General features: G+C 42.0%; 1 protein-coding gene and 1 long non-coding RNA gene across 8 annotated transcripts in view; one reads left to right on the top strand and one right to left on the bottom strand.

The window, feature by feature from the left end:
- GRIA1 (glutamate ionotropic receptor AMPA type subunit 1) overlaps positions 1–27841 on the top strand; it is a 201720-nt gene that overhangs the window by 83513 nt on the left and 90366 nt on the right. The gene's annotated exons all lie outside the window — the stretch shown is intronic.
- Positions 1–27841, bottom strand: part of LOC307211614 — a 34661-nt gene that overhangs the window by 3577 nt on the left and 3243 nt on the right. The window contains exons 2-3 of the long non-coding RNA XR_013836536.1: positions 26610–26728; positions 14011–14117 (exon numbers count right to left, since the gene is read on the bottom strand). This is a non-coding gene — a long non-coding RNA (uncharacterized lncRNA). The remainder of the gene's footprint in view (positions 1–14010; positions 14118–26609; positions 26729–27841) is intronic.

The following is a 27841-nucleotide window of genomic DNA, read 5'->3' on the forward strand; positions in this document are numbered from 1 at the left end:
CACACACACACTCCTGGAAACTTTATACTATTGCTTTTTAGCTCGGGTGAGATCACATCACCAGGAATGGAACCCATCAGCATTTTTCTCCTGTGGATAAAAGATCAGGCATTAATACAACAATGCATGTTTTGAAGACCATGTCAGTTCACAGGAATAAGGTCATACATATCTAGGCACTGGCTGTTCAAGGCAGCAAAGTGGTGCAGCAGTCAGATTGCTGAGCTAGGTCTGGGGGAGACTCGGGTTCAGATCCCCATTCTGCCAACATCTTTCAGCCTAACATACCTGATAGAGTAGGGTGAGGAAAAAAGTTGGAGGAAGGGCAAGGTATGTTGCATGGAGCTTATTGGAAGAAAGGCAGACTGTAAATAGAATACATGTATGTATGTATGTATGTATGAATAAATGAATGACTTCCAATCCCTCATGTGGACCGGTTAGATGAACCCATGATGCACCCAACCATAGAAGCTTTGTATATCCTGTTTGTTGAAGCCCATTTTAATTGTGCTACAAAAAAATCAGTCCCCATGTCCCAATTGAAAACTCATGAGATCTTCAGTGAAGCTTTACCTCATGGATTATATATTCTCACCTTGCTATTTTATGATCTGGAGAAATTACCAGCTTCCTTTTTTGTCACATTCTATATTTTATTTCATGTTTGTATTTTATCTTCTTGCAATATCAAGAAGAAAGTCACACCAGGTTGGAAGGTGTTAAGAGGAGTCCTTCTCAGTGTACAAGAAATTGGAACAAATTAGCATCCTTCAAGCAGCTTTTGTGAGTTTTCTTTTGTTCTTTCTGCAGAGGTTTTCCTTAAAATTTGTAGGTTTTTTTCCCCAGGCACAGGAACTAACTAGTGAAATGCTATTTGCATTCCAAAAATTAATTCCTAATATACATGTAGAAACAGTGCCAATATGCCAGACTCCAAATGTCAAATGGCAGTTGACTTATTGTACTCTTCAAGTTGCTGTTTGAAGTGAGCATACAATTGTTTTTCTTTTTTAAAAAGAAAAATCTTGACAGTGCATTTATCTGGAATGTTTATGCAATTTCTCTAGCTCTCTGTTTCTAGAGAATCTTCCTTCACTTGCTAAGAATCTTTATTTTCCCAAATAGAGGGGAAATAGAAGAAACAGAGATAATATCTAGTTCAGATAATATCTGAAATAGGGATGTCCAAGAAAAAAAATATCAGTTCATGATTCTTTTCTTTTTCATTATTATGTCACTTGTTTGTTCAATTCTCATTTGCTTTGGTAGTCATTATTCGCAATTGTATTCATTTGGTTATGAACATCTGTTTTCTTTCATTAGTTTACTGTTTTTACCATTTCTTCCCACCATTTGTTAGTGGCAGGAGCTGCAGAACATACATACACACATACCATATTTTTCCGTGTATAACTCGCCCTCATGTATAAGACGCCTCACTATTTTTAAAAGGTAAAGGTAACCCTGCCCGTATGGGCCAGTTGTGTCAGACTCTAGGGTTGTGCGCCCATTTCACTTAAGAGGCCGGGGGCCAGCACTGTCCGGAGACACTTCCGGGTTACGTGGCCAGCATGACAAAGCTGCTCTGGTGAGCCAGCACCAGCGCAGCACACGGAAACGTTTTTAGGGACTCACTATTTTTAGGGACTCCAAATTAACAAAATGGGGGGAGAGTTCCCAGAGTTGCTGAGCTTTTCGGGGGGGATTGCCCAGAGTTGCTGATCTTTTGGGGGGGTGTCGAAAATTGCTCACCCGCCTGACCTCTGCTGCCACTCACACGCATCACAAAAGCCACCTATTGTCTGTCCCTCACTGGCAGAAACCTTCAATCACCCGCTCAAATGCTGCAGTGACAGCAAATCAAAACCAGCCCTTGCCGCAGCCACCAATAACACACCCAATAGCCGCTGACAATCTCTGGCTTGCACTAGCAACCAACCCAACTTCCCCCTATGCATTATCGGTGTATAAGACAAGTCCTAATTTTTAACATAATTTTTAAATTAAAAAACCTTGTCTTATACATGGCAAGGTATGGCATATGCTGCAGATCATATCAAACCAGCCATTTCTGCAGGAAAGGAAGCTTTAAAAATAGAAGCTCTGCTGGCAGCCACTACTTTGTCCCATCCAAAGCACCCCCTTAATAGCAGCATCTGGGTTGTTTAGAGTGGAGGGCATGGCAGTGACCAGGAGCGGCCACAGAAGTCTGCTTTGCCCTTGCTGAAAACAGGTAAGCTTCTCCACTCCTAAATGGTACAAATGAGGAACAAAGGGATTATCAATGAGAGTCCTCAGTGAAACTCTTGTACTTACCCATCCTTTTCCAGCCATTCTGCATTTGTTTGGAAACAAATTACAATTGAACCAAATGGGCCCCTTTCAAGTCCCATGTTTCATTTATTCTACTGTAAATAGAAAATGCTATTAATAGCAGTGGACTGGCCACAGGCCTTTCATTTTAGGTCACACAAGTGTCCTATGTTTAGATCCATCGTTTCACAAGCAAATAGAATTTCTAGGCCTTGCCTATTTTTTATTAAGATTCTGATCTACCTCAGCAGGGGCCCAAGCTCTTTATAATTGGATAAGTGATTTATTTATTTCTTACATTTTGTATCCTGATCTTTCTGAAGTAAGCTCAGAATATCACAAAATAAACTGCCGCCACTCTCTGCTCTAGCAACAGGCCAGGAACAAACTAAAAATAATGATAAAAAGGTCCAGTCCTTGTTAAAGCAATAACTCAAAATGTGCTCAGAGACCTATTTGAAGACCTCACCTATGCAAGAGTGTAGGTATAATGATTTTTTGGCATTTAGAAGATTGACTGATCAATCCTGTTCTCAAAGACTTTCAAGGGCAGTCTCCATAAAGATTGCATTCCATTTGAATTAATTTTTTTCAGAAAAAATCCTCTGTATGTAGGGCAAATCATTTCCCCCAACTATTTTGAAGTTTTTAATTAAGTTTTTAATAATTGAAATGCATTAGATGTGGGGGGTTTTCATGCATGCCCATATAAATCTGTGAGTGTTAGTTCTGCATTTCCCACCTAGCTTTCAATGGAATAGCGGCCAGATTATTTGATCGTTCAGATGTCAATTTTTCCCCCCAGAAGTGGAATTAGGCTAGTAGATAATGGCATGTCCATGGACACAACAGAACAGATTGAAGATGAGCCTATGAAACCAGCTATACTATAGCAGCAAACAAACAAACAAAATAGTAGTTTGGTCCTTAGTGACATGCACTTAAAGGTAAGTGTGCTTTAAACTGCCTAGGAACACTTAAAGGTAAAGGTAAAGGTACCCCTGCCCGTAGGGGCCAGTCTTGACAGACTCTGGGGTTGTGTGCCCATCTCACTTAAGAGGCCAGGGGCCAGCGCTGTCCGGAGACACTTCCGGGTCACGTGGCCAGCGTGACATCGCTGCTCTGGCGAGCCAGAGCCGCACACGGAAACGCCATTTACCTTCCCGCTGGTAAGTGGTCCCTATTTATCTACTTGCACCCGGAGGTGCTTTCGAACTGCTAGTTTGGCAGGCGCTGTGACCGAGCAGCGGGAGCGCACCCCGCCGCAGGGATTCGAACCGCCGACCTTTCGATCGGCAAGTCCTAGGTGCTGAGGCTTTAACCCACAGCGCCACCTGCGTCCCCCTAGGAACACTTACTAGGGACTAAATAAGTCTTATTCAACTTATTGGGATTTTGTTTAGAGCAAGCACCATGCTGCACGTGCATCAATCTTATGTGAGAGCCAGTGTGGTGTAGTGGTTAAGAGCGGTATATTCGTAATCTGGGGAACTGGGTTTGTGTCTCCACTCCTCCACATGCAGCTGCTGGGTGACCTTGGGCTAGTCACACTTCTTTGAAGTCTCTCAGACCCACTAACCCCACAGAGTGTTTGTTGTGGGGGAGGAAGGGAAAGGAGAATGTTAGCCTCTTTGAGACTCCTTCGGGTAGTGATAAAGCAGGATATCAAATCCAAACTCTTCTTCTTCTACTCTTCTGGAATATGTAGATTACATAGTACTTGAGATGTTAAGGCTGCAATCCTATCAGCCCCTGGAAGGACATCCCAGGGACTGTAGGTGATACTGGATTTCTCTCCCCCTGATGTCCAAGCTTATTTTTTTGACAAGGGTCATGAGTGGGTAAAAACAGGTACAGTGGTACCTCTGGTTGTGAATGGGATCCGTTCTGGAGGCCCGTTCACGAAATGAAAAGCCCTCAATTTGAAGTGCCGTATCTGCACAGGTGCATGGCGTGATTTAGTGCTTGTGCGCATACGCGAAGCGCGATTTAGCGCTTCTGCGCATGTACAAGCGGCAAAACCCGGAAGTAACCCTTTCCGGTACTTCTGGGTCACCATGGGACGCAACCTGAAAAAACATAACATGAAGCAAATGTAACATGAGGTATGACTGTAGATGCACTGGCAGATGAAGGGCATGCAATGGGTGTGGGCCGCCCCAGGTGTCATCCCTGAGGGGGGTGACATCACTGTGCTGCCCCCCCCGGACATTCACCCCACTCCTGCGGTTGGCTAGTCCCGCCCCAGGTTGCACAATATGTGCGCTGCTCCAGATGCCAGAGCAGCTAGCTCCGCCTCTGGGTACATGATGCTGACCTGAGAGCAGTGGCTATCCATATTATTTCATTCATTTGAAAAGCTATAATCTGTTCCTTCATGAAACATAACAAGGCAGCTTACAACATGTAAAATGCAAAAGCACCACTCTATGAATATGCATTAAACATAATTGAAAACTTCAATAAAACATCAGTAGATACTGGTTCGTTTAAAGACAAAATTGCATTGTGGTGCCCTGACTGAACAGTGAAGTTTTCAGAAAGATGGCAGGAATGGTTCCTGCTGAACCTCAACAGGTAGGGAGTTCCATGGGCAGGTCAGAGTTCCACATGGGGAATCACCCAAAGTGCCCTTATCAAGGGATCTCAGTGAGTATAAGGGATCAGGGATTCAGGTGCTCTGGATCCAAGTTGTTTAGGGCTTCGTGAATTAAGATGAGAACCTTGAACCCGATAGCAAATTGGCAATCGCTACAGTTTTCTCAGCCATGGAATAACATATCGGCAGTAATCTCCTACTGTGAGCAGTGGGTCCACTGCATTCTGCATTAGTTGCACATTCCAGATACATGTAAAGCATGTCACCCCTGGCTTCTGGATCCCCACCCCCCACAGGGTTGCCATGTGTCCTCTTTTCCCAGGACACGTCCTCCTTTTTTCAGGGGTAGCATTTGAGACAAATTGCATTTATTTGCTTTGAATGGCCGTCATAGCGTCCTCTTTTTTGCTCTTCAAAATACGGCAGCCCTACCCATGAAGCACTCCTTTGGGTCTACAGACCCAATTCACAAATGCAATCTATGGCAAAAGCCTCTTTCTTCACATCGAATCCTTTCCTGGATCAGGCCAAAAGTGTCTGGTAGCATTTTACGCTTGGCTTACTTAAGCCCTGAGAAAACCTTTACAATGCTGCATTCATATTTGCGCTACACTTCTTGCGATATGCAGTGATGGATCTGTAAATTATAGCAATGAATCATTTCCTGAAGCTCTCCTAGCATGTTAGATTTTGCCTGAGGAATCAATCCTGCCAAGATGAACACCCATGTGGAACAGTACTTTCTGAGACAGCTTCCACTGACTTTGTTGACAGAACAGGAATGTGAGACAAGAAATCTGGGTTTCTAGTGATGGATTATAATACTGGGAGGAAAATAACAAATCCTTAGCAAAAAAAAATCATCTGTGAAAATATTTTTGTAGGAAAAAGGTTGTTGTGAAAACCAGGCAACAAATCTATATTCCCTATTTAAAGGTAAAGGTAAAGGTACCCTGACCATTAGGTCTCGTTGCAGACAACTCTGGGGTTGCGTACTCATCTCACTCTGTAAGGAGCCAGCGTATGTCTGCAGACAGCTTCCAGGTCATGTGGCCAGCATGACTAAGCCGCTTCTGGCGAACCAGAGCAGCACATGGAAACGCCGTTTACCTTCCCGCCGGGGCAGTACCTATTTATCTACTTGCACTTTGACGTGCTTTCAAACTGCTAGGTGGGGAGGAACTGGGACTGAACAACAGGAGCTCACCCCATTGCGGGGATTTGAACTGCTGACCTTTCAATCGGCAAGCCCTAGGCTCTGTGGTTTAGATCACAGGGCTACCCACATCCCTACTTACTCACATCCATATATAGCTGTGTCAATGTGTGCTTCTTCTTTTTTTGGAAGTTTATTATTATTATTAATTTTCTGGGGAACCAGTGAGTGGCCCCTCTTGAAGAGGTTTGGCCCAGGAAAAAGGCCCCTTCCCTTCAGCCTGTTCCTGGTTTCTAACCCTGTGCTGCGAGGCTCCAGCAGAGTCGTTTCCAACACCCCCACTCAGCCTTTCTTGTTCGTAGCTGCTTGTGTTTGCATGGAGTTTCACGTAATTTCAATGTGTCTGCGGACAGTGTTTGGCCATCAGGTAACAGGACTGGGAAAGGGTTCTTTCTGTAGCATTTTCTCATAACACTGGAGAATATACTGTTATAACTTCTAACTATTACAACTTTTTTTCTGCCACGAGAGAGGCTGCAGGGGCAAAATGACCTTGCTACATTTCAAGCCGCTAAAAGTATACATGGCCTAGTACACTTTAGAAGCAGCCAAGCACACTGAAAGCAAACTGTGTGGTGGGTTAGACCCCCCCCCCAACATGATAAATCAGTCCTTCTAATGGCAGTTTGCAAGCAAAAGAAGAAAACTTGGCAAGCCTGTGAGTCCCTGTTTGGCTTGATGCAACACAATTGTACCTGTTTTCATCTGTCAAGAACTGCAAGGCATGATTAATGCCACTGCTCAGGCTGGGTTTTGACAGTGTCTGAGTATGAAATATCGAGGGCTCCTAAGCTCTTAAAAAAGAAGGAAAGAAGAAAAATCCGCCACCTTCCTCTATGCTACAAACGGCTGCCAACACCAAGGAATATTGATTATGCAAAACCTTCCCAGGGAAATGGAGAGAAAACCCCTGTCTTAGAACATCAAAGCTTTCACGTTGCAACCTGTAACAAGTTCAGAAACAACCCATTTACAAAGCCTTCTTCAAAAGGGAACCTTGCGCCGGAGATAGTCGCAGCCTTTTATGTCTCACAGAACTGCCACAAATGACTGTTAAGGGAAATCTTCAGCACTAAACTATGTGTGCATGTGTAGGGAATCCAAGTTGTTAGTGACAATATTGTTCCTGCTCTTGCATTTTGTTCCTGCTCCCTACTTCCTCAGAGATCACTCAAGAAAATGGCTCCCAAACGGAGGGGGCTGAGGGGAGAAACATGTGTGAGCTGATGGCAAATTGGAAAGGGATTGGAGTCTCCTACTCCCTTGAGCTTTTCCTTCCTTCATTTTGCTATGACCTCCCTTCATACTTCCTTATACTCATTGTGGATTGTTGCTAGTCCCCTCTTAGAAAGTAGGAATTGCAGAGAGGGGTGGATTTCTTGATTGGACATTGGGATCCCCCCCCCCCCACTCCATACTGCTGAGAATAAATTTAATAGGAATTCTGGGGAGTGGCATGTCTTAGTTGCTGTTGGAGCATTAAGACTGGTCAGATTGGGGACAGACGCTTTAGAAAAACTGAGGCATTGTTGTGTTATGAATACCCTTTAGTGATCTGCCAGTGTTGTCTGCATAGTGAAACTTGGGGGGGTCCCCGTCAGCCCTGACATGTGCATTTGGGGTCTGTGTGCATTGAGTTTATACTCAAGATTCACATAGCAAGGAGGGAGTTGTTTCCTCCCCATTCTTTGTTGGGGAGCCACAGCCTGCCACACTATCACATGCTTAGGGGTCTGAGCAGATGCTTCCCTACTGTAGTTAGATAAAAATCCTAACCTACCATACTTTGGGGCTTCAGTTAATTTGGTTTGCAGTTCCTCCAATGTGTCATTTTAATTAATAAGGCTATTGGGTGGGATTCAACTAATTTGTTGCATGCATGGAAGGACTATTTGTGTAACAGGACTTTCCCCTCTCTTCCCCCCACCCCCTAAATCTGCTCTGGAGAGTCAGGGGAAACCCATGAACAGGTTTGGGGGGAGGGTTCACACAGGAAGGGAAAGTCTCATTGCACGAGTGGACCTTGCTTCGTGTACACAAGCCCTACTTAGCGCTATGTTGAATTTCAACCTTCATCCCACTGTTTGGTCTCATGAGACTTCTTTTTTTTAAAAAAATAATCTTTATTACTTTTCAAACTTACGGCAGACAAGAAAAAAGAACAAAAGAAGAAACAATACAATAAACAATACAAAACACAACCTTAACACTAAATTAAACAAAACAAAACAACAACAATTTAAAAAACATATAGCATACCATTTCATTAGTCTATCTTTCATTCCCTTATTTCATCGACTTCCTCTCACCTCCCTTTTTGTATTCCACTTCTGTTACTTGTTTCAGCAAATCCTTTCCATCTTTCTCTATCTTTATCATTATGAATGTCTTAACATATTTTTAACCTTATTTTGCATTAATACTAAAATACTTATTTATACTTAACTCCTTATAGCATTTCTGCTAAAGCCATAAAGTTTCATTCCAACAATTTTCAAACACTCATTAATTTTACAATATTTCTATGTACAAACTTTAGACTTTCCCAATCTTCTACCACCATCTCTTCTCCCTGGTCTCGGATTCTGCCAATCATTTCCATCCATTCCATATAGTTCATCAACCTGGAGATCTTCTGTCCGAGGCTCTTAAATCTTTTCCAAGTCCCTTCTGCAATTCATCTTCATATTCTTTGATGCTGAAAATGCTGAAGAGCAAGTCTCGCGGAGGCCCCATCCCAGCCATGCCCCCATTCCCTCTCGACAGGCCAGCCAACTCTCCACAGCTAGAACCAAGGTCCATACAATATCTCAAATCATGTTTCAAGACTCCTCCAGATCCAAAGACCCCCACAACTCCAATCACCTCCTGACCCAGATTCAGAACCCAAAGGTCAATAAATCCCTGCATGAAAGAGTCTATCCAACCTTCCTTCTCCAGTGCAGGCAGGGCTCCAATCTTCAAATTCTGACTTTTTCTATATTCATTCATAAGAGGCCTCCACTTATAGTCCTCGATTTGCCTCTGAAAGGCTGGGGCTTCCACTTGTATTACTTTAGGTTCAACAACCACAACTTTCTCCTTCTTCTCCCCAGTTTGTCCTGTCAAAGTAGTTTCCTGTATCAAATCCTGAGCAATTTCTGTATTAATGGTCACTTTTTGTCCCAAATTTATCACTTTTTGTTCTAAGTTCTCAAGTTTGGAATTCATAACATCCGTCTTTTTTGTGAAGCTGTTCCAGCGAGTAGTTTATCTTACATAAAACAGTCACTAAAGCTCCTTCTGTCAACATTCTTAAAGTCCAAGGTCAATCTCTGATTCTCACAGCTCTTATCTTGCAGCTGGAAAAAAACCCACTCTTGTAACAGTTTCAAAAGCTCCCTCTAGAGGGAAACAGTCTCCACTTGTATCGATCCTTTCATGCGCATTTTAAAATATAAAGTTAGTTTCAATTTTCAATTACTTTTCCTCTGTTTTGAACGCAGAAGAGGACAATGGAAACAATATATTTCTCTTATTTAGCCATCTGTCAACATGCTATCCGTTCACAGTCAATGAACTCTCCCAAAATGTTAATTCTGCTGGCAGCCCTTTTCGAGGTTCAGAGCAGTGGTAATTTAATTTTTCACTCTCTCCTGCAGGCTCACTAAGTCCAAATTTTCCCCCCTCTTCTCCTGCTTCCAAGGGGGTTTTTTAACAGTTTTAACCAATGGAGATTTAATCCTTTACAAAATACTTTCCAAGGCTTTAGCTTGCAACGTCTTTGCTTCAATCTGTTTACAAAAGAGGAAGGCGGACTTCCTGTTTAAAGCCTTCCCGCTTCGATGCCAAATTAATGAATTTAAAGATCCAATTTTCCGTTCTACTCACGGGTACTTGTTTAAAGTCAAATTGTCCACAGGAAAAAGTCAGCGCTCTCCGGCAACAGCAATGCAGCTTCACTCCGTGAAAGAAGCAGTCGATTCAAAGCACCACGCCGCTCACCCCACTTCGCTCCGGATCCCCAAATCAGGGTTTCCCCGCGAATAGGGGAGGCGCAAAAGGTGCCAGCCAAATCCCAAGTTCACAAGCTTCTCCCGCCTGTGATTTCAACGGGTCTCCGCCTTCACCGTGGCGGTCAGACCCTAATTTCCATGGAGCAAATTCCTCCCGATCGGAGGAACTCCGCCATTGCCTGGAGGTGCCAACAACTTTGTGGGTGTGGGGGCAAATTATATTCATTCCCAGGAAGTCCTGCTGTTATATAATGAATGTGACCTCTGACGCTCTTTTTACTTAATAGGAGAGCTGTTTCATGCAGTAATAGGTTACAGCAATCTAACAAACACAAGACGTGTGGGCTATTGTCCTTCTGTGTGTTGGGTTCATCTGTTAGGAAATAATTCTTCAAGGAAACAGAAAAAGGTGCTTGTAGCTTTAAAGAAGTTTTCTTTAATAGTTAGGCGTGACATTCCAGGCTGATTGGTTACAGCTGGGGATGAAAATAAAACAGAGGAAGTTGCAGGTCGCACTTGCTTGCACGAGGAAAGAGTACCCACATGCTGTGAGTTTATACAGCAGTGGAAAGATGTATGTAAATAGCTTTGTATATAAGGTAAAGGTAAAGGGACCCCTGACCCATTAGGTCCAGTCATGACTGACTCTGGGATTGCGGCGCTCATCTCACTTTATTGGCCGAAGGAGCCGGCGTACAGCTTCCGGGTCATGTGGCCAGCATGACTAAGCCACTTCTGGCGAACCAGAGCAGCGAAGGGACATGCCATTTACCTTCCCGCAGGAGTGGTACCAGTTTATCTACTTGCACTTTGACGTGCTTTCGAACTGCTAGGTTGGCAGGAGCAGGGACCGAGCAACGGGAGCTCACCCCATCACGGGGATTAGAACCGCCGACCTTCTGATGGGCAAGTCCTAGGCTTTGTGGTTTAACCCACAGCACCACCCATGTCTCTATTAGCTTTATATATAGTCACAACTAAAATGCTTATGAACCAGCCAAGAAATAAAGTAACTCTTGACTGTGTATTTTGTGCAAGTCTTGTAGTCTCTTGTCATCTGCTGCCAGGAAGAAACTCTGCTGTAAGCTGTTTAAAGCTGGTTTGTTGAGGGGCCACCACACATGCAGATAAGCGCAGCAAGAGTGTGTGGGCGGAAACCTCTAATATCATCAACTGTTGTTGATGAAGGGCAAGTATGCACCTGATTTAGGGCTTTAATGTAAATGTGCGGGAAACAATATTCTGTCCCCAACATGCTAAATTGAATGGGGCTTATGTGCGTCCTTAAACCCATATAGACAATATATTCATACTAATCCCACAGGCTAAATCAGAGGTGGGAAAACAACAAATGAAGGTCTTGAAGCACCTTCTGACCTGGTTTTGCTTCTCACCTGGTCTTTACTGGTAGCTATGGAGGCAGGGGTATTGTGGCTCAAGATGGCTGAAGTTGACCAGTTCCTGCTCCCATTACAGGCTCCATAACATAAAGCAGCAAAACTAAGGATACAATGGTACTTTACCATTATGATGAGGGGTGAATCATAACATGTATTACTAACTTGGGTGTCCCTTAAAGTAGCCAGTTGTTCACATGGATATGATCTGTCAAAACATACAGTATTAGCCCTTTCCACATCGTTGATGTCCAGAGATACTAAATTCTCAGAGAAGGAATGGAATTGTGCCTGATGTTTCCAGTGGAATTGTGCCTGATCTTTCCACATCGTTGATGTCCAGAGATACTAAATGCTCAGAGAAGGAATGGAATTGTGCCTGATGTTTCCGGTGGTGGTTGTTGCTCTGCCCTCCAACTTAATAGGGAGACTGACACTAGCAGCCAATATGCCAACACTCAGCTCCCCCGTCCCAAACCTGGAAATTTGGTTGGGAAGAACTATTGTACTGCTTTGTATTAACCAGCTGGTTGGAGCCCAGCCTTCCACTTGTTTGGGGAAGTGATAATTAACTGATAGAAAACTAATAATGGAGATGGGTGAATCGCTCTATTTATGGTCCATGTCATTTCTGCAGGTGTTCAATAATGTCCCATTCAGTTGCTGCATTGATCTGTTGTTGTTTCAAATCACACTAAAAATTTGCAGCCAGTTGTATTTTTAAGTACTGTATGTATTTTTAAACATATTGGGAGATATCCAGTGTGAGTCATATTCAGAGCAGACCCACTGAATCAATGTCCTTAAAAGTTATTTAATTTTAATGAGTCTGTACTTATTTGGATATCACCCATTTCCTGTAAAAACAAAACCCCTTTCTAAATATATTTTCTCTCAAAATACACATGTTAAAATGTGTTTTGATATTTTATTTTATTTTAAGCCAGAAACTGCATTCAGGAAATGTGAAAGCCAGGAAATAACTAAATTTGAATATGAGTGTTAGTCCAGGATGCCAATTTGTGCTGGAATTTACAAAATTGAATTCCTCAAACACTACTATATATAAAAAAGATAGCCTTTACCTATTGCATGTGACTATTCCTAAAGGTTTCAACACAGTGATCCCATGGAGCACACTATGCTTTCATTGTTTTATTATGTGCCATTAGACCTTATACTTTTTATTGTATATTAACCCTTAGGTTTTGCCCTTATGTTTTGAAGTGACACTCATCTTAGCGCTGCTCACATCTTTTTTCCCCACAAGAAAGCAAAGACATTTGAGGACATCTCCAAGCTCCCCTTTGCTTTAATTTCTAGGCAGACAGGAAGACATTCTCCTGTCTGCAGCATTTTGGGAAGGGATGGAGTGGGCCATACCCTGATGAAATTCCCGTGAACAGCTTGAGCGTAGGAAGAGTCTTTCAAGAGGAATCCATATGCTGCTTCCGTCTTTGCTTCAATTAGTCTCCACATGAGAACATTACAAGAATTGAAGGCAAGTAACTGAAGCATTACAGATAGAGATGGGGTTATCATTTGAGAGAGGATGGTTGGAAATGTGAAAAAATCCTCCCACTCAAATAGGGTGACTCCAGTTTGAAGGAGTCATGGGCTTTCTAATCCTCAAGTTTGAACCCCATTATTCATTTAGGGGCATTGATACAGTTATTGTCACCGCACTTCAGCAAAGAGATTGCAGCAATGTCGAAGCTGGAATTTGGCAAATTCATGGTGGATAAGATTTATCAATGGCCCCTGTGTTCATTTGTTCATTTTCTTTGTATCCAGTTTTCCACACACAGAAAAATCATGCTGAAGGTGGCTTACAACGAAGAAAACACAGATGCTTTTCAAACAAGCACTACAAAAACAAATTCATAGTAACATAGTAACAATTTTGTAAGAAAGCAAAACAATAGCAAATACACTAACATAACAAAAAGACCACATTTCAATACTATAAATATAACAAGACTACTAAAACTACATGCAGCATCCAAAAGCAAAAGTAATAAGGGAGCTTCACAGTTTCACCTTAGTCGTAGACACACTTGTCCCATGATGTTGCTCACAGTCCCTCTCCTGCAGCCACTTGCACCCCTCCCATCATATATCGCACTTCCTGGATAACTGTTAGCAGAGGCACTTGAATAAACCAGGAGGAGTCCAGGGAGAAAATCCTGGCAAAGCTCTAATCAACAAAAGAGTAAAATAGGAGACAACCAGAAAAAAACAGAGGGACTGTGTGATTTTGACAGGCCTTGTCAAACTCAGGGAGAGATTCAACTAAAACACCCACAAGTAAACTCTACTGCAGCTAGAGAGCCTTCTGGAGCATTTGTTACCTCACTAAAGATCATCCCATGCATCCCCTTGGCTTACTGCCAACAGAGTTATTAAATTACACAATGAATGATATCTGCTGTTGCACTTTCAGCAAGAATAGGAATGGGAGAGCTATTGCATTCAGGTCCTGCTTACCATAAGCATCTGGTGGGCCACTGTGTAGGCCCTAATGTTTTGGTCCGATCCAGCCAGCCTTTTTTTTAAAAAAACACTCTTCCATCTGCTTCGCCTCCTGCCAGTTCCTGGAAAGCAAAACACTCTGATTATCGGTTACCAATAAGGAGAGGCCACAGGGGGCCTCTTCTGTACACATGGGAGACTTCTGCTGTCTGCTACCTCTCTTTCCCCAAGGTAAGGTGTGTTTTTTTCCCTTGGAAAAGGGGGATGGCGTAGTGGCAGAGAAGAGGATGGGTTGCCCATGGGATTTTTAAGCTGAGCACTTGGAAGCATCCCTCAAGGTTTATGAGAATGATCAATATGTAAGTTCAAAATCCTGTTTTATTTTTTTAAGCTTATCAGGAGGGGGGAAAGAAGCATTACTGATACAGAATAGATGCTTGGATAGAAAACCAGCCATTCTGTTCTAGATATCTCCAAACAGTGCTATTTTTTCTAGAAAAAGAGGTGCCAGCACTCACCACGAACACCTCCCTTGTTCTCTTACAATGGCAATGGCACCCACCTGAGAGGTGCCGGAACTGAGTTCTGGCTTTAAAAAGCCCTATCACCATAATCTTCTAAAATAATATTTGCAAAGAACAAAGACTCCATGAATCATTGTTAATGTGTTGTGGGCTGCACTTGTGTTGTTAATGTGTTGTGGGCTGCTCTTTATAGTCCGCTTTTAAACAGACAAACAAACAAACAGGCCAGCAAACAAACACAAAACTATTGTGCACATGATGTTGTCAGATTAGGTGTATCAAACACATTTGCAGCAAAGAAAGGAAATCTTACATTTAAATGCCATATGACCATTAGCAATAACCACACTTTAATATTCATATATATGCCTCTCGAGACTTGAGATGTGGAAACGTTGGAGGGTAAAGCAATCATTTTTCTATTGACAGAAGAGATGGGCTAGAGAGACGTTAATGTATACTTTGCATATGGTATATATCTTTTCTCAACTGCATCCCATTTTATGAACAGATTCTCTATTGACATTGCACAGTCCCATTTATTCACAGTGATTTGGCAGGGCATCCAGGTCTCTGAAATGTGCTAGTTTAGTAGATGAGAAAATAAGACATTGTCGATTTGGAAGGATGAAGGGAGGGCTAGGTGGGAATTATCCCTTTTAAAAATCTCAGCTTTTGAAAGGTGTAAACATGAATGCTGATGAAAAGTTATATGCAGGGGGGATACACAGGGAGACGATTAGAAGTGGTAGAGAAGAGAAACTCTGCAGTTGTACTACAAGGCTTTAGGGACAAAACATGCCAGATAAGACAAACTAGATCTTACACACAATTTGCTTATATCCTGACTTGATATGGCCTCCTGACATTATGGCTTGGACTATGCCAAGTAAGGTCAAGCTGTGGCTGATGAGCAGCATGTTATTCCCAAACACACTACAGTTTGTGAAGTGCACCCCAGAGGGCAGCACATTCGGTTCCCTTGCATAGGGCACAGGGGGCCAAGGGGGGGGCCTTCCTGCTTTCTTCCCAAAGCCTCGTAAATGCTGGGCTTTGGGAAGGAGTGTGAGGGAGGTGTGAAATGACCCCAGGGCACCCCATGTGGAGGACTATCTACTCTTTAGATCTAAAATCTAAATCGGGAGTTCCATAGTGATGTGAGGCTTAAGTGGATGAGAGACAGAAGTTCAACTCTTTCCCTAGAGCTTAGCATGAAAACAGATCCCCCTTTTTCCTGCAGGATGACCACTCAGTAGGACAACTCTAAGCCTTGAGGAAAACTGGTTGTTCCAGGCATACAATGACAAATGTAAATGCACACCCAGAATTTATGCAGTGCTTTAAATCCCACTGTGTGGACAACACAACTTTAGACATTGCATATGTAAAAATAAGATAATAGCCTCAGGAATCTATAACAAGAACAAAGGCTATTCTTTTATGCTGGAAAAAGGGGAAATTGTCCCAAATGGGCTTTTGGTTTATTTATACTTAATTTATATGCTTTTAGACCATTGTTTACCACAAAGATACCAGGGCAGTATAGAAAGGTTAATAGAAATAAAGCAAATTTATCCAATATAATACCATTAAGGAAGAAACAATGTAATCGTAAATAAAAACACCGAAGGCGGCTAAAGGTATACATTTAAATGTCTGACACATTTTGATCCCTCAAAGGCTTTCCTTCCAGCTCCTAAAAGCTGCCGGAAGAAAAGCTGGCTTGCTTCCTCCAGTGTCCAGAAAGCTCTTCTTGAGTAGCCATAGCAACCCAAAGTTACCCATCTCATTCTCTCAGAGTTGTCTGATAGATCAGACGCTAGACTTCACATTTTAAATGCAACCACCAACCCGTGGTCATGTCTACAAGGTAGCTGAATGGCAATGCTGGGTTTTTAATAAACAACAGCAATAAAAGCACTTCAACCTCTGTTTGGCTCAAATCCCAGCTTGCTATTAATTTACTCATGAACTAAAAAGGTTCAGATGTGTTGTGTTATTGTGCACAGCAATGGCCTAAGCACGAGAAGTCTCCTTACTTTGGATTTTATAGCTGGCATTTATAGCACTTAACATTGATTTACTAAGATTCCTTCCAATAGGAACATATTTCAGGCTTTGCACTGAGGCAAAGGCTAAGAAAGGTGCCTAACTTAGTTTTTGGCTAGCTTAGTTTTAATAGTGACAATCTAATCCTATACGTGTCAATTCACTGTCTTTGGACTTGCTTCCTAGTAAATGTGTATAGGCTTGTGGTCTAAAGAGGCAGAGGTCTGCCACTGCAAAATCACACAGAGAAGTCAAAACATATATATTTTTTAATGCAGCATTAGCACAAAGGGAAGCTTTGACAAATAATATAGAGGTTTAATATTAACAGCCACTCACAATACCCTTCTGTGGCATTTAACTATTAACAGAAATACCTGAGTTCTAAATTACACAGGGAGCCTTCATGAGTGGAGGACATTCCCCCCTTTAGAAGACAGTTCCATGCAGGCTTGTAAGGATGGGAAATGTGGCTTGCTGGAAAGAATGGGGCTTGCCAATGCCTCATCATTTGGTTATCACCATGAGACATAAATGAACATCTGAATAGGGCTCATTATTGTCAGCAACATAGGTAAGACCCATGACATTTCTCCCATATCTCATATTTAGATAATTTTGGTGCACTGATTGGATGCTAATGTGAAGGCATTCTTGCTTCTAGAAAGTTTAATTTGTGAAATAATTCTATATCAATGAGATATTATGAGATATTTCTGTTTATATAGCCGCATACAGTACATTTTACTATTTACAAATCCAGATGATTACATAGCAAAAAGAACTGTGAATACCTTACTGTATTTGTGTTTTTGTACATATATGTGTGTGTGTACACACACACACACACACACACACACACACAGATATAATGACACCATTGCTTCCAGTGATTCAAACATTCAATGGAAGCATGCATTTTAATAGAGAAAAGGTTAATAGCTGTGTAGGGGGTTGCAAGAAATTACACATTGAAAGCCAGCATGTTGCCTCTTTTGTATTCAGCACCTTGAACACCTCAAAAAGCTTTGTGCAAGTCTCCCACCCCAGATTCCCCACCACATGCTGATTTGGGGACAATGTTCAACATTTTGAAAATCCCAGAGTAAAGAAACCATGCAGAACACAAAGCATGCAATTGGTTTCCTCTTGGATGTTGTTTCCATTCAGATGAAACTGTCCTTTGACCCCCGCTTTTTTGAGCCAAGCTTATTGGTCCATCCAGCTTATTACTCTGACCTGCGGTGTCTCTGAAGTTCTTGGCTCTACCACCTCATACCCTTATTAAATGGAGAGATGCAAAGGATCAAACTCTAAGACCTTCTGCGCTCCCTACTGCCCTTTGCCCATGCCTTCTCTCTTAAAGATTAGCATTTAATAAGACTGGTGTAGCAGAGTGAAGAAAATGATGGTTTCTGGGATACTTGCAACTCCTTTTTAAAACATATGCAGCCAAGAAATGGTTTGTTTTGAAGGCCACAAGAGACTATAGTGATAGAATCAGAAAAAGGCAGGGAGAGTGTGTTGCCTTCATACAACTGCTTATATCAAAGGTCGGGAATGCGAAGGCGGGGGGAGAATCTATTTAACATGTGAGAGAAATGTGAGTGAATTTGTGGGATGCTGTGAAGAGATGCACTATGACACCTCTGCTATCTCGGAGCACCACAAGGACAAATGTTTGCGAGGGGAGGCAAGTTACTCATAATTCGAGCAGACATTTGCACCTTGTGATCACAGTTCCACCAGCTTCTCTGATGCAGTTTCAGGTTTCTCCATCACCATTTGAGGGACTGCCCTCAGGCTGAGCATGCTAATAATAAACTACACATACACATACATACAAACCAGGCAGAGCTAGAGTCCTTGGCACTGCCTCTTGACCCTGCAGATATCAACAAGCTAGATTGCTCACATCACATTTTTACAAAATTCAGTTTTTCATAGAATTAATACAACAACACAATTGTGCATTGGCGTTCAGCCCAGATAAAGATGTGGTATATTGTAATGCATTCACTGTGAGCCTGCCCTTAAAAACTGTGTGCAGGCTGCATCCAGTATAGAGCCAATATCTACCCAATGCCAATGGGAAAATATTATACTGTTGCTGTGAAATTCCAGCGGGATCCAGAACAAATAAACGTTTTCTTTCTTATTTAAATGCATATCCTCCAGCAATATATGATAATGCACTCACCATGTGCCTGCCCTTAAAAATTGTTTGAAGGCTACAATATAGTACAGAGCCAGTATCTACCCCATGCCAGTGGGAATATATTAATCTGTTGCTCTGAAATTCCAGCTGGACTCGTAGCAAATGAATGTTTTCTTTATTATTTAAATGCATATCCTACAGCTTCAATATTCAAATGTTCTCCGAGAGGCAGTAACATAATCAAAACGGTACAAGCAATTAAAAGCCAACAAAAACGGCAGAATAAATGGGGAATACATGAAGTTCTGGAGGTGGAATGAGAGGGGACAGTGACACAGAAGACAGCCACTGCAATACCACCTCCACACATCTCAAATGATGCTTTCTTATACCAGTGCTCCTGGGGAAATGATTTTTAGTAATTTCAGTGGGTGAGATCCAACTTTAGTCATACTCAGAGAATACCCATTGAAATCCACAGACCTCAGTTACCCATTGATTTCAGTGGGTACACTCTGATTATGACTAATGTTGGATGTCACCCAGTTTCTTTGTCCGTTGACTGGTTGGCAACTGTGAAATAGGCTGCTGGTCTAGATGGGTCTTTGGTCTGACCCAGAGGTAGTGACACCCACCTTAACATTTTATGAAAACCAACAGGATTTCTAATGAGGATATAACCACTTCTCTTTAAAGAATTAGAACACATTTCTAAAACAGAGGAGGGCAGATATATGCTTAGGAGCAACAACCATCACAGCTGGTGGCAGTGCTCCAAACTCAGCTCCCAGCTTTGCTCACCCAAAATTCATCCTGGCAATCATGCTTCATTGATGCTTTAGCTCTAGCACTAGGCCTGGTGCTTTTAAGGGGGGGAGGATAGGAGAATTTACTATTTATTAAAGGAAAGTACTGGTTACAAGTTAATAAAGGGCTCTGGGTCCTCTATGCACATTTCAGAGTACAGTGGTACCTCAGGTTAAGTACTTAATTCATTCCGGAGGTCCGTACTTAACCTGAAACTGTTCTTAACCTGAAGCACCACTTTAGCTAATGGGGCCTCCCGCTGCTGCCGCACTGCCGGAGCACGATTTCTGTTCTCAACCTGAAGCAAAGTTCTTAACTTGAAGCACTATTTCTGGGTTAGTGGAGTATGTAACCTGAAGCGTATGTAACCTGAAGTGTATGTAACCTGAGGTACCACTGTAAAACAATTCATGAAGATTTGAGGCTGGTGACAAAGTTATAGAAGGTGTAGTTTTTTGTTTGGTTTTTTGATTGTGAGGAAATCATCAACTCTCTTGCATTTATTTGAAGCCCCACCTAGAAATGTGGCAGCCCCTCTAGTGACAAGAGAGCTGACTACTGACTGCAGCCCTGGGATAATAACGTTTCCAAATCTGATCAGAATGATGGGTTTTCTAGGAAATGATAAAGTAAATAGAAAGGTGCTGTGGAATAAAAAAATAACTGCTGCCATTGTGAAAGAAAGGGAAGATATAAAGAAAAGTGGTGCCAGATACAGGAGGTCTGTAACTAAGTGATAGAGCAGCAGCATCTGGAGGCCAGGCTGGAAAAGACTCCTATTATGAAGCTAGTTTTAAAAGAATGTCATGCATGTATTGCTATGTTGTACAGAATATGCGGTTTAGAATAGTAAAAGAAAAGAACGCAACATCATTTCTGCAATGAATTAGTGTCATGCTTTCCCCTCTTAAGATTGTCGGCTAAGTATGGTGTGTCTGCTACACTTGGAGCTTTTTGTATTTGGACAAAATCCTCATGCCTCAACTATTGTTAAAGAGGTGGTAAAACTGTCAGTCTGGAAGGAGAGCATTTTGACAGGATAAATAGCAACCTTCTCACATATATTTGCAACTGCTTATAAGTAGACCTGCAATGTTCTCTAACCATCTGGTTAAGGGGCAGACTCCCTGCTAATAATATAACAGAAACATAGGAAGGTGTCTTATACTGAGTCGGACAGTATGCTCCATCTAGCTCCATATTGTCTGCACTGGCTGACAGCAGCTCACCAAGCTTTCAGATGAGACTCTGACTATAGCATGAAGTCTCTTGTTTTCCTCTTCTCCTCTCCTGTGCACCTCCTAAATCCAACCCTCTGGAGCAACGGCAGGGGGGACGTCCCACTGCACAAGAAGAAATCTTTGCACTGATGGGACATGGCAGCTGAATACTGTCTTGTATGCAAAGCAAATGCTCTAACACTGCACTACAACACTTGATATCTATTTATTAATATTATTTTCTAGAGAAATGCTTTAAATAAAGAGTATTGTCATGAGTGTTGACCATGATACTAGCATCTTCTGGCTTTCAAGCATTCTGACAGTCTACTTACTGGACGAGTTTGGATAAAGCTTTGTATTAGCTCACACCTTTACTTCTTAACACCTGGGTACACCCCTTAGCTACCTGTTGGATTTGTGGGGTCAGTGTGCTGATATGGTTTGTACCAGCCTAGGCAAGTTAGCTTTTGTTCTTTCCCCTTTTGTCTTCTAATTCCCAAACTAGTTCTCAATTGTGTTCTAAAGGTTGTGCTGCCGTTTAATTTTTTTTTTAAATAAACATACCTCACTTATTTCTTGCATGTTTGCAGGGTAAGGTCTGCAGTACTGAGTCCAGTTACTTGTCCTTTTGGTCAAATTGCTAGAGAGTAATTGAAAGCACCATCACTGCCTCCTAACTTAGGCTGCTGAGATGAAGAAAGCTTGGGAGGAAAATTAGGAGTGGAATTTTGTGAAAACAAATTCCGAAGCTGAGCAGGTGCTTAGAGGCATCTTCCCCCTGAATTCTAAATTCACCCTTTCTTCCTGGTCAGTATTTTGTGGTTGTGGGTGCTCAAACTCAGAGTTCTAGTGAAAAACAAAACCCCTAAAGTAGCTTCTATAGATTTAAGTCTCCCCCCTTGATTTCAAATAATGTAACATAGTGCTTTTTTCTGGGGGGACACGGGGTACACATACCCCTAAACATTTTGTGAATCTAAGTTTGGCCTCATTGAGGGGCAGTATTTTAATATGAGTAGGAAAATGAGAGTACCCCTAAACATTTTTTAAGGGGGGAAAAAGCACTGATGTAACAATAATTCATTGCTCTTTATGAAATACAGGCATCTTGGGAGTAAACAAGAATTGTGAGGTGAGATAGAGGGGCTGGCAAATATCAACACATAAGTGGGTGTAGCACACATACATTAGCCAAAAACTATGATTCTATCCTATACAGCAGCTAAGGTGGCCCTCCAGATATTGTTGGACTACAGCCCCCAGCATCCCATTAGCCAAGTGCACTGGGGTTGATGAGAGTTTGAGTCCAACAACATCTGGAAGGCCACGGGTTACTTATTCCTGTTATACTGCAAACATGTAACTATTATATGCTTCATACCATCATTTATTTATATGTTACAGGCTTCTGTAGTACTCCATTTTAAATTACTTTTTAGTTAGGTCTGAAATGCAAAGAAGAAAAGGTTTATTGGAGCCATTCAGAAATAAAAAGGATGCTTGCTCTTTTTTAAAAAATTGCTTTCTTCAAGAAAAAGCAATGTTTAAATTGTGTTATCTCTTATCCTAGTTACCGCTTTAAATAAAACACAGTCAGTATTCAGTGACTAATAGACATCTAATTAAATAGTACAATGTCCAAGTAACCTGTTCCATTAAACAAATAAGAATTACTCCCACAGCATCTTTTTGTCCCGTCCCCCCACAGGATTACTGTTACTGACTTTTAATGTGAATTGCAAAGTAGTTATGGGAGTATAACATGTTACCTCCTCAACAATGAATTTAATTTAACTAATTGAGATATTGCAAGGAAGATTACTGCAGTGGTTTATGTTAAGATAGATTATTAAGAAAGCCAGAGAGTTTTCCATATTGCTCTGCTGAGTTATCTAATCCACAAGCAGTCCTTTCTGCAAATAATCTAATGGGCTTCAACCATTTGAAAAGACATAACTCTGAGTTCTTTGCTGCTGCAATCTGTTTCAGAGGCTGGGATTAACAATTAGCTGAGAACAGCGTAGGAGGTGTGCTGAATGCTAATGACTGATACAGTGTTGAAGAAGGTAGAGAGATTGAAACGATGTGAGTGTTATAGAAGCAACTATAATTAATGTGTTTAGTGGCATCATAGTCTGCTGTATAAGGTATGTGGACCAGAAGACATAAAATAGCTTCAATTGATGGATTATTATTTTTTGCTTACTTGTACCAACAATATCATGGGACGCAGGTGGCGCTGTGGGTTAAAGCCTCAGCGCCTAGGACTTGCCGATCGAAAGGTCGGCGGTTCGAATCCCTGCGGCGGGGTGCGCTCCCGCTGCTCGGTCCCAGCGCCTGCCAACCTAGCAGTTCGAAAGCACCTCCGGGTGCAAGTAGATAAATAGGGACCGCTTACCAGCGGGAAGGTAAACGGCGTTTCCGTGTGCGGCTCTGGCTCTGGCTCTGGCTCTGGCCAGAGCCGCTTCGTCACGCTGGCCACGTGACCCGGAAGTGTCTCCGGACAGCGCTGGCCCCTGGCCTTTTAAGTGAGATGGGCGCACAACCCCAGAGTCTGTCAAGACTGGCCCGTACGGGCAGGGGTACCTTTACCTTTACCTTTTTACCAACAATATTTCTTTAACAGGACCACTGACAGTGGGTTACACATGTACCAGACCCCGTCAGCTTTCTTTTTTTAAAAAAAGTACAGGAAACTTGCATCTTACACTTATTTAACTTATGCAATCACAGCTTTGCACAGATGGGTAGGTGGGGGGGATAAACAAATAAATGGAGAGCAAAGGAAACCCACTCTCTGTTTATTTATTCCCCCCAACCATCTGCACAAAGTTATGATTGTGGGCTTACCTGTCTTAGGGAAGGAAGATGGTGTGAGGGCTCTGGCACCATCCCAGAGCCCTCACACTACCTTCCCCCAAAACAGGAGTGCTTATTGGGTTTGAGGAAGGCAGCAGGAGGGCTCTAGGATCCAGCCAGAGCCCTTGCATCACCATCTCAAAAGTTGGGTAAGCAGACTTCCATCCAGCTTTACATTTTATGTGTAAATAACCGAACCCTAGTATAAGATGCGAGTTGCCTGTGTTTGGATTTGATATCCTGCCTTTCACTCCCCTTCAGGAGTCTCAAAGCGGCTAACATTCTCCTTTCTGTGAGGTGAGTGGGGCTGAGAGACTTCAGAGAAGTGTGACTGGCCCAAGGTCACCCAGCAGCTGCATGTGGAGAAGCGGAGACGCGAACCCGGTTCCCCAAATTACAAGACTACCGCTCTTAACCACTACACCACACTGGCCCTCCACTGTGTGTCAATTGACATCTATAAAGAAAGTTGGAAAGCAAAATGTGGAGGTAACTGTCTAAGGCTTCAGCAGGCAGCAATGTTGTAAAGGATTCTAAATCATTGTTGCTAAACTCTCAGAGGAAGGAATGCTGATTACCCGCTCTCAGGAGGGAGGTTTCCCAGAGCAGCAGAAAAAATTTAAGAGAAGCTGGTTGTTTTTGCTAAATAGAGGAAAGTCTACCTACTGCATATACTGAGATATGTTTGCTTAAGCACATTCCTTTGAATCCACATTATTTCATTCAAGTGTGCTATAAAGCACAAATCTGTGCCATTCCACATGTGCAGTGGGCCATTGTTTCCTCTCTCTTTTAAAAAAACAACAGTCAAATATTATCTGCACATCTATGGCAGGGAATGAGCTTCCATGCAAAGAGCTCAAGTATGATTTTCAGGCAAGATTGATTTCATACCTCTTATTTAGAAATTAAGCCACACCACACGGCATAAGCTTTTGAATTTGTGTCTTCACTTGCACACCCTTTGCCCAAAAAACTAAACATGCAAAAATGTTTCAGGGTTTTTAATTAGTTAAAGATGGGTGGATGAGGAAGTACTAACTGAGGGGAGGGCATAGCAACAACAGAGTGTGACTATATCCTACTGAGCACAAACCATAAGCATGGATGAGAAACACTGTGGTAGAGTTCAACTGAAAGTGCACCAACATCCACAAAAGGACACATGGATCTATATGATCCATGTGTGTATTAAGACAGTCACATTTTATCATATTGTTATCCTACAGAGTAGTTCCATATGTATAACAGGAAAGGGGCTGGGTGTGTCACCTATGGTTTTATTTCCTATATGCATATTCATGTAATGTGAGAAGCAGCACTCAGATGCAATTTCTTACCACTACCAACAGCATACATCATATCTAAGAAAATTAATGTGATTATCTTGAGACTCAACAGGAAGAAAAAGGAGCAGTATTGACCTACTTAAAAATTCCTCAAGAGTAACACCTGCTAATTAAAGTAATTTGGGAGCTTAGAACTGGCTTGCTGGAAGACTGGTTTGCTGCAATGCGCTCTATGTGGGGCTTCCCTTGCGCTTGATCTGGAAGCTGCAGTTAGTGCAGAATGCTGCAGAGACCTGCATGGTTGCCAATTTGCTACCAGGCCCAGTTCAAGGTGTTACTGTTAATACATAAAGCCCTTAACAACTTGGGAGCAATTTACCAGCAAGATCACCAGACCACTCAACCACTTTGTTCTACAGAACCAGCAATTACAGGTGCCACGTAGTATTCGTTCCACATATGTGCAGACAGACCCTTTCACTACACTCTTTTCAGTGCCTGCTAAAAACACTTTTGTTTAGACAAGCCTTCCCAGATATTTAGAATATTGACATGTGTTTTAATCTGTTTTTAATTCATCAATGATCTTAATATTTTGAATGTTTTCAATAGTTGCTTTAGCTGCTTTTTACTGATAATTTTATCCTTTTGGGCTCTTTATAACCTGCTTTAAGGGTTGGGGTTTTTTTAAACAATCAAACAGTCATTAAATTTTATGAAGTAAATAAAATAAACTAGCACTCATAATTGTCCAGTATCTTTAATGGAGTGCCTTAGTTGGCAACAGGTGTTTAGCTGTGCTTGTATCTTCAACTTTCTCAGACCCAGAACTCAAACATGCAATTGGGAACCCAATTCTTAATCTTTTATCATATATTCACATGTTGGAAATGCTTCTGTTTGACCCACCTTGGTTCAGGACACAACCCATTAGTGGGTCCCTACCAGTAAACTGTGTGTCTCAAAAAAAGAAGAGCCACCATATTTTCTTCTAAGATACTCCATTAAATATATGCAACAGTCCCTTTTGCACACTCTGAAAAAATTGGGAACACTGTCTCGGAAAGTGTCATGGTGATGGCTCAGGAGTATAGTCTGTTGAGGAGTTGTTTTTTAGCGGATTATTATTTTGTATTTGCCCCAATAGCTTTTCTATATTTGCTGTGAGGGAGATACCCAGTCAAGTTAACTTGTTAATTAGAAGACATGAAGCCTGAATGTGCACAGGAAACTGAGGAGCTAGGAATAAGAAAGATAGGAAACTGCCTTATTCCAGGTCAGATGGGCTGCTTATCTCAGCATTATCTGCTCTTGTCTTGCAGGAGCTGTCCATGGTCTCAGTCAGTGGAGGTCTCTTACAGTCTCTGCTCCTTGGTGCTAGGGACTGAATCTGTAGCCTTCTGTGTGTGAAATGTATGCTGCGTCACTGACCTATGCTCTCTCTCCCATTTGAATTATGCTGGTATTTTTTGGCTGGGGGTCCGTGAGTATATTTGCAGCCAGATATTTGCAGCCAGAAGTTATCCTTGAAGAAATGCAGTATTAGTTTACTCGTGTTAGTTCTTGAAGAATATACGGGACAGCTGCTTGAAGAGGCGTAAAATTGATCCCTGCCAGTATGGTTTTGATTGAGGGGTGGGATAATTTTCAGGCCAGAAATCTTACAACAATTCAGATCATTGTAAGACTGGAAACTATTACTTACTTTTCCTCTTCTATATTCCCATACCACAAGCTCTGTTAGCTGATGGTGCTTAATATGCATGGCAACTTGTTTCATGGTGTGTTTTTAGACACCTTCTTCAGGTTTCCTCTTCAGAATTCCTAAAATAGACCAGAGTTATTATGTCTTCACTTCTTACATTTCTTTCAATTGGGGTGGAAGAATATAATTCCCCATAGCTATCCTTTGGCCAGCTCTAGAAGATGTGTGTGTAAATACACATACAAACAAAAAAGGAGGTCCAATTGGAATTAGTAAATTAAATTAACCACCTAGCTAGTGACAAAAACCCAAGCAGAATGAGCAAGGCATCAAAGTAGGCTTTGTATAAGACCAAACCCATTTGTTTAATCGTATTCTTCACACAGGTGAATGTAAGTCTGGATGTTTGATCAAGGAGAACTAATTCAGCCCCCCCCGCCCCCAAGTTTCCCAGACATGTCCACCGCTAATGTTAAAGCCAAGGGCTTGGTCAGAGGAGGAAAGGCTCTCAGCGCTAGCACCTAAGAATTTGATTTAGAATAATTGGAATGTACTATAAACATGAGTGAAGTTAAATGAGCTTGACAGTATATAAGCCTGAGGTTTACCACTCAAGATATGCTGCTGTCCCCCACCATGCACTTTCCCCTCAGAAAATTTGTAGCTATCAGCCTTCAAGCACTCCCATGGTCTCTTTCAAGTACTCTCCTGAGGAGATGATTGACAAGAGACCAAGTCCTGCATAGCAGCAATGGGAAATATTGAAATTATATTCAAGGAAAGCTAGGCCTATCTGACATTTTGAAACCTTGGTTTCAGTTATGTAAAAATACCTGTTTTCAGCCATTCTGCATTCTTACACACAGCCAAAAATATGTGACCAAACTATCACAGTGTGAGTGTTCACTCACTCCCAGTCAGACTTGGTTGTCTGAATAACAAGTGATCTTTTTTTACCAGATTTCAGGGGCAGGGATGGCATATTCGAATTACAGTTTGGACGGATAAAAGCTGATGGGTGTAGCACAAGTCATGCAATCAGTTGTACGTTATATCTGGAAACTGATTGTGTGATTTTAGCCGACATGGCCCAGTTGGTGTCATTTGAATTGCTGCATGGCTCTGAATTAGATTAATATATAGCTCTTAGTAAACCTAGATCATTGGCTTACAAAGTGCAATGGAAATAACAAATTAATGGAGAATGTCAGCCAATGGCTACCAGTCATGAT

The sequence above is a fragment of the Podarcis cretensis genome (assembly GCF_951804945.1).
Source record: "Podarcis cretensis genome assembly, chromosome: 2".
In the NCBI taxonomy this organism is placed as follows: domain Eukaryota; kingdom Metazoa; phylum Chordata; class Lepidosauria; order Squamata; family Lacertidae; genus Podarcis; species Podarcis cretensis.